This window comes from Gavialis gangeticus, unplaced genomic scaffold (genome assembly GCF_001723915.1).
Source record: "Gavialis gangeticus isolate Ggan-Ray unplaced genomic scaffold, GavGan_comp1, whole genome shotgun sequence".
Lineage (NCBI taxonomy): Eukaryota > Metazoa > Chordata > Crocodylia > Gavialidae > Gavialis > Gavialis gangeticus.
In genome coordinates, this window is record NW_017729022.1 from 17,903,541 (window position 1) to 17,909,555 (window position 6,015).

The window sequence follows — 6,015 nt, forward strand, 5'->3', positions numbered from 1 at the left end:
TTGCAGCATCAGGGTTTTGGATTTTTACTTGTTGTGAACAAGCCTCAGCTTAGCATGACTTTTCCAGATCTTACTATAGTCTTTTAACAGACTTAAGGCAATTATGGGAGTGTTCATAACCTTTGGGAGGGGAGGACTTCCACCGGTCATCCCAGAAAAAGTATGACAACACTTGTGGTCAGGGCTCTAACAGGCTGGACGCTGTGATGAACCCTTTACCATAATTCATATGTTGCCCATACCCCCACTGACTCGGTGTCTTGCCTCAGCATTCCCTAACCCTGCAACCGAGTTTTAGCCAATTAAGTTTAAATAGGCCTCCCATAGTGGGACCGGGGAATGTACAGCTCAAGATGCCTATTAAACTTACTTCTGCTTATAGGTGCATGTGTATGTGTGTTGGGGGGGGGAAGTCCTTTGTAAGTCCAGATTAGAACTGGTCTGATAAATGCTGAGCTGGGTGTGTGTAAATGTGGCTTGATTAGCATTTGAAGCACAGATTCCCCATCATGCAGTGCTCCCCTGCTTCGCTGATCCCAGAATTCACTGCAGTCTCTGCTTCAGGCTTTCTGTTCTCCGTCTCTCATGTAAATGAATGGTCATCTGGTTCCATCTCAGATGCAAATGAGACCTAGGGCATTTGTTTCACTCTTATCACCCTTATCTGGAGGGTTTTAGGTGTGTCTCTCACTGCATCTTAATCAGTTTCTGTTTAGGTACAGGAGGGGAGAGAGGGGATTCTTTGTGAGTCAGACAGTCTGCATCCTGTGTCAGGGTTCCCCAAGAACATGGAGCTGAGAGGTAACAATCCCCAGAACTGGCAGAGAGGCAGTATAGATATGGCCTATGTGGCTAGCCTAGAGGGAGGAAACTCAGCTGTCACTCGCTATACTCTGCTTCAGCTTTAATGTAATGAATCTATGTGAACCACAAACTCCACTGAGTGCCAAGTAGTGCAAACAGAATTAGTTTTAAATGAAGTTTCATATTCAGTTAAAAATAAACCATTCTAGTTTTATGGATAGGCTCAGGGAGTTGGAACTCTCTTCATGTTATCTGTTCTGTCACTGCTCTGTGGCAATAAATGTTCATTGAAATAAGTGGAGTTTTCCCAAGGATCAAATGTTGGATAAGGGTTTTTACATCAGTGGCCATTCAATAATCTTTCTAATAAGATTTCCACAAAAAGCAGATATGACTACAGCAGAGACTAAAGCAAAGCAGAACAAACAAGCAAAAAAGAGAGAAAAACACAGAAATGTGGCAGAAATAGGAAGGAAAGGATCTTAAGATTATGCTGTTTTCTTAATTAGCTAATTCAATTAATTGTGTTATGACCCAATTTCCCCCCTAGTTAATATGTGGTTGTGTGGGTAAGAGGGAGCACAAAAGGATCCCTCACTACAATCCTCCAGAATCACCGGCACAGGGACTACATTGTATGTGCCTCTTCAGAGACTCACATTGCTCCCATGAGGGTCGGAAAAAGGTGGATCAAGAATGTTGGAAAGTGGTCAGAAAGAGGATATAGCCCTGTCTCCTTCTCCAGACTTCTCCAAAACTTAATTCAGCCCATAAAAAGCCTTGGCATCACATGCAGGTATGTATGGTAACTCTATACCTCCTCCTGATGTGTGTTAATAGCTAAATGATAAAAGTCTGTTCTAGTTTAGAAATCCTGTCTTTTAGGAGTTCCAGCCTCAAGAACACTAGTGACCACCTTCTCATGGTTCTCTACTTTCCTTTTCTTGTAAGCATATTAAGTTCCCTAATTTTTTGCATCTTATCTTCCTTGAAGAGTGCATTTCTATTATTGAAAAGGGCTACTATTTTGAAAAAGGCAATTTCTATACTGAAAAGGGCAATTATATGTCCAAAATGTTCTTCAGCTTCCTTTATAGAATCATAGGATCATAGAAAATTAGGAAAGGGACCTCAGGAGGTCATCTAATCCAACACCCTGCTCAAAGCAGAATTATCCCCAACTATATCATCCCAGCCAAGGCTTTGCCTAGCTGGGTCTTAAAAACCTCCAAGGATGGATATTCCATAACCTCTCAGGGTAACCTCATGTTCTCTTGCTTTATACTGCCTCCTGTTGTGTTTCAAAGGGCAAAGGATGCTTGGACACATCAAAAATGAGAAGTGTTTGCTAAATCTGCACAACAGAAACAAGGATATCATGTTTTAGATAGTGTGCAGCTGAAGATAAATAGTTAGTGTAGCTCCACAGTGAGTCTTAGCAATGGAAAAACTCAAAATCCCCATGTCAAGATTTTGGATTCACTCCAGCCAATGAGAAAATCTACAACCAAATGTAGATTTATATCCATCTAAGTTAGATACTGGAATTCCCAGTCCCAAACCTTTTTTACACCTAGGCTGACTACAAACATTCAAATAAACTGGGATAATTTTTCTAGGTCTGTTCTCCTGGTAAAGAAACTTACCTAGAGCCACATGTACAGACATTTGAATTTTGATGTCCTGAAGAATGGAGAGCTTGCAGTGATGACACTGTGCAGCTAGGTGAGAGGAGAAGGGAGGGAGCATTCTATGCACACATCTCAGCATGTTCTTCAGGCTTCCTTAGTCTGCCTGGCAACAGATGGCAGCAGTGTATAAAGCATCCCTGATTGGCTGACCCAGACTGTCCATGGTCAGCTTTTGTTTCCCTTCAGCACAATGTGGGGATTGCAAAAGGGGTGTGTTCTGCATCCTTCTAGCACATCAGAGTCCAGAGAGTGACACACGGTCTCTCTAGGAAGCGTGGGGGGAAATGCTGGAGGACTATATTCTGTCTGGAGGACTATGAGAGAAGCCACAGCTTGTACAGACATTTGCTCACCTGGAGGCAGCTCTCCTGGGAGTGATTTAACCAGGTGGGAGAAGGAGCATAGCCAGAGCCCAGAGTACTGCACCACAATTTTGGAGTGACCAGGGAGCTCAAGACAATGCTTCCAGCCCTGGAGATGGGCAGCTGTGGACAGATGGTGGCATCGCTGAGGTGAAGACACTGAAGGACTCTCTGGTTGGCTCCCATCTGCAGCTACCTGCAGGAGAAGAGCGTGCAGCAACAGGCACAAGTGGTTGAAGGATCACACATGAACACTGAGATTCCAACAGATGGCTGGGCCAGCTTGGCAGGTACAGAAGTGAAGCTCTAGGCAAAGTAGGTACCTGAGGATACAGCAGAAGGGTGGGGACCCCAGCCTGCTGGGAATGTGGCAACTCATAGATTTGATAGATTTCATAGACATTAGGGCTGGAAGGGACCTCGGAAGATCATCGAGTCCAGTCCCCTGCCCAAAGGGCAGGAAGTCAGCTGGGGTCATAGGATCCCACCAAGATAAGCATTCAATTTGCTCTTCAAGGTGTTCAATGTAGGTGTTTGAACCAACTCTGATGGCAGGCTGTTCCAGACCTTGGGGGCTCAGACAGTAAAGAAATTCTTCCTTATGTCAAGCCTGAAATGGTCTTCTAGTAGTTTATGACCATTTGACCTCGTCATCCCTTGGGGCGCTCTGGTTAACAAACGTTCCCCCAAATACTGGTGGTCACCCCTGATAAACTTATAGGTGGCCATCAGATCACCCCTGAGCCTGCGCTTTTGCAGGCTAAAGAGCCCTATGGCTAAAATTGATTCTGCCAGTGCAGAACTGACAGAGTAAACTGATGATGAGCAATTATCCCTGATTAAAGAACTAGAAAAGGCTTAAGTTAATTTTGCCTCAGTATGAGTTGAGGATCCTTAAATGAATTGATAAAAGGGGAAAAGAGGATTAAGCCCAAATGAAAGAGAAGAGTTAAGTTCATTCTTTTTTTTTTGGTTCAGTTTTAGACCATTAAAGTGCCCTGGCAGAGGGAGGATCAACCCCAGGATGAAGGGGCGGATTGGAATGAACTCACCTGTTTGAATCGGCTAAGGAGTTTGTATAGGGTGGCAACCCTGAATGTGAGAAGGGACATTGGCTTGTGTACCTTGGTGATATGATTGGCAAGTCAGATAGACTGACTTGAGTTGCTTTACTTTGGAAGGCTAGTAGTCCATTAATGAAAGCACATAAGCCCTGTGTGAACGGCAGTGTAGAATAGCCCTGGCCCACTGATTGACTGTCAACGAGTCAATTAATTGGGCCTGACCCAAATCCCAGGAACCTAGGGAAGACCCAAATTGGCTGCAAGGGGTCAGTCCCCATAAGAAGAAACTGAGTTAACATCTGGGAAGTGGTAAGGGTAGGATGTAGCTCTAATATGAGGAACTAGATAAAGGCACAATAGCTGCACTAATGTGCAGTAGCAAAGGTGAAATTTTTTGTGATGCTTAATGCACAGTAGGCTAATTCTACTGTGCATCAGCACAGTTTTTGCTGTGATGTGCTGATGTGCAGTAGAACAGCCCACTGAGCTAGAAGATGCCTTGTGTAGACATGCCCTGTGAAGTCTGAACTTTTGCAGCCTGCAGAGGCAAAATTCTGTATCAGCAAGTGCAAGAGAAACACAAAACCAGAAGCCCTAAGACTGCAGAGCAGCTGCATAAGACTGCAGAGCAGTGGGACCAGTCGATTAATGGGCTGAAAAGCCCCAAGGGAATATTTACTAATACTGAGTGGGTGACCAGAAAGGGTGGGGCTTAGATTAATGTAAGCCCAGTTTTTGTGCTGGAGCAGGCAGTCTAGCCCTACATTATGCAGGGAGAGGAGCTCTGGATGACACCAGCTGCAAGAACGGAACCACTGGGCACAGAGAGGTACCCTAGAGGCTGGGGAGTGAACCAGCTCCATGAAGTAGTGGTTTTATAGTGATTACAGGCCCAAGGTGGGGTTTGTGTTTGAGTTTGAAATGGGATGATTGATGTTTTATAGTTTGGAGGCTACAGAAGGGGTGTTTATTGGGCACACAATGTAGAGAGCTCTTCTGAACCAGGTCCTGGAGAGATGAGTGGGTGGAAACCAGTAGTTTAGAGGCAGTAGTTTTGCCAGAGTCAGAGAATCAGACCTGGGGAAGCTGAAACAGTTGTGCCAGGTCCAGGGGTCTGGAGGCTGGGTGATCAGAAAGGCAGCAGCCTTAACAGGGTCAGGGACCTAGTGTGCTGAAGCAGTCCTGCTAGGACCAGAGGCCCAAAGGACTTTGCAAGTGGAGGTGAAAGCAGGGCCAGAGGGCCCTTTACAGGAACCAGAATAATACCTATGAGGCACAGGAATAGCTATAGAAGCAGCTAGGGGCCATGATTAGAGCCCCTAAGGCACAGTAAGGACCAGAAGGCCCAGTTTAGGGACAATAGGGTGAAATCCCCACCAAGAAAAAGGGGAACTAGGAGCTGGAGGCCTGAGAGACTGAGTTTGGGAGCAGAGAAGCCCCAAGGGCTCTGCTAAGAAAGGCAGCATGGGAGCTATGCCAGCCTCTAGAGTCAGTCTCCCAAGTATATCATTCTTAACATCAAAGGTGTGGCAGGAGAGAGACAGGAGGTTAGGGAGACTGAACAACACAGAAGGCAGGGCTGACCACCAATGGGCATCACATGATGGGAGGGAGGGGTTCATAACCACTAAGGGCACTTTTACACATGTTCTAGATGTGGGGGTGAAGGGGGTGCTTTAATTAGAGTGGCTCCAAGAGCTGCTATAATTAAAGTGTCACTTTGTCTCCAGTATCAGCATCCCCATGATTAAAAATAGTGGCAGGGGTACTTGAACTAAAACTCATTCAATGAGCTTTAGTTCAAGACCCCCACCAACATTTTTAAGTGTGGAGATGCTGATACGTGAGATGCAGGAGGCTGCTGGGGTCTGGCAACTGCCACGCTGGAATTCCAGGGAGTCAGAGCAGCATCCACATGTGTGTATAGGCCATCTAAGATTTTAGGCAAAAAAGCTCTTAGGTGGGACCTCCTTCTCTGTTAAGTGTATTCAGCATACACCTAACAGATCACAACATGGGACATAGGTGCAGGAAGACCTCTTTGTGAATACCAAATGGCTTTGGCCAGGATTTATAGGCTAACATATACATTTA

At 45.4% G+C, this 6,015-nt stretch overlaps 1 long non-coding RNA gene across 1 annotated transcript in view; it reads left to right on the forward strand.

The window, feature by feature from the left end:
- The window catches only part of LOC109297006, an 8,423-nt gene extending 5,892 nt beyond the window's left edge, over window positions 1-2,531 (forward strand). The window contains exons 2-3 of the long non-coding RNA XR_002097142.1: window positions 952-953; window positions 2,443-2,531. This is a non-coding gene — a long non-coding RNA (uncharacterized LOC109297006). The remainder of the gene's footprint in view (window positions 1-951; window positions 954-2,442) is intronic.
- Window positions 2,532-6,015: the final 3,484 nt, after the last annotated feature.